The following is a 1060-nucleotide window of genomic DNA, read 5'->3' on the forward strand; positions in this document are numbered from 1 at the left end:
CATCTATGATGATGGAGAGATTTACTGGCTATAGTAGCCTGGGCTGACATCTGTGTTTTCTTAGGGTCTGCATGATATTCATCCAAGCCCTTCTGGCTTTCATAGTCTCTGTGAGAAGTCAGGTGTGATTCTGATGGGTTTACCATTATATGTTATTTGGCCTGTTGCTCTTGCAGCTTTTAGTATTTTTTTCTTTACTCTGTATGTTTATTGTTTTGATTATTATGTGGCAGGAAGATTTTCTTTTCTGGACTAATTTATTGGGTGTTCTGTATACCTCTTGTATTCTTATTGGCCTCTCCTTTAAGTCGGAGACATTTTCTTCAATAGTTTTGTTGAAAATATTTTCTGGGCCTTGGAGGAGGGAATTTTCTTTTTCTTATATTCTTATTATTCTTAGGTTTTGTCTTTTTATGTTGTCTTGTATTTCTTGTAAGTTCTTTGTCAGGAATTTTTTATATTTATCATGTTCTTTGACTGATACATCAATTTCTTCCATTGTATCTTCCACACCTGAGATTCTTTCTTCCATCTCGTATAGTATATTGGCTATGCTTACCTCTGTAGTTCCTGTTTTTTTCTCTAAGTTCTTTTCTCCACAATTTCATCTATTTGTGTTTTCTTTAATTTCTTAAAAAAATATGGAACTCTACATGAATTTGCATGTCATCCTTTATTGTGGGTTATGCTAACCTTCTCTGTAGCTTTCCAATTTTAGCATATTTGCTGCCAAAGCAAGCAAAACATATTTCTTTCAAGTGGTTATTAATAAATTCACTTGTCACTGACTTGTGAGTTTCACATTATCAGAGATTCAATCATTAATTGGTAAATGCACACTTGTCCTCAGTCAGTGGATTTTTTTTTTTTTTTTGTGAATATACTCCCTGGCCAAGTCAAATCTTTGAACAAAAAGCATTTAATTAGTACATTGCTTGTATTGTTAGAGAAGCCATCCATGATATCACCTCAGCAAACAATCATCTTGTTGTAGTCCTCCACCAAATCTGAGAGCTTTTCATACTGAACCACAAGTGCCAGGCAAAGAGTGGGATAATGT

General features: G+C 34.2%; 1 non-coding gene across 1 annotated transcript; it reads right to left on the reverse strand.

The window, feature by feature from the left end:
* Window positions 1-635: 635 nt before the first annotated feature.
* LOC132651620 (U6 spliceosomal RNA) lies at window positions 636-738 on the reverse strand. Its single transcript, XR_009589206.1, has one exon. It is a non-coding gene; the product is annotated as a U6 spliceosomal RNA (small nuclear RNA).
* Between the last annotated feature and the right edge of the window lie 322 nt (window positions 739-1060).

The sequence above is a fragment of the Meriones unguiculatus genome (assembly GCF_030254825.1).
Source record: "Meriones unguiculatus strain TT.TT164.6M chromosome Y unlocalized genomic scaffold, Bangor_MerUng_6.1 ChrY_unordered_Scaffold_23, whole genome shotgun sequence".
NCBI lineage: Eukaryota > Metazoa > Chordata > Mammalia > Rodentia > Muridae > Meriones > Meriones unguiculatus.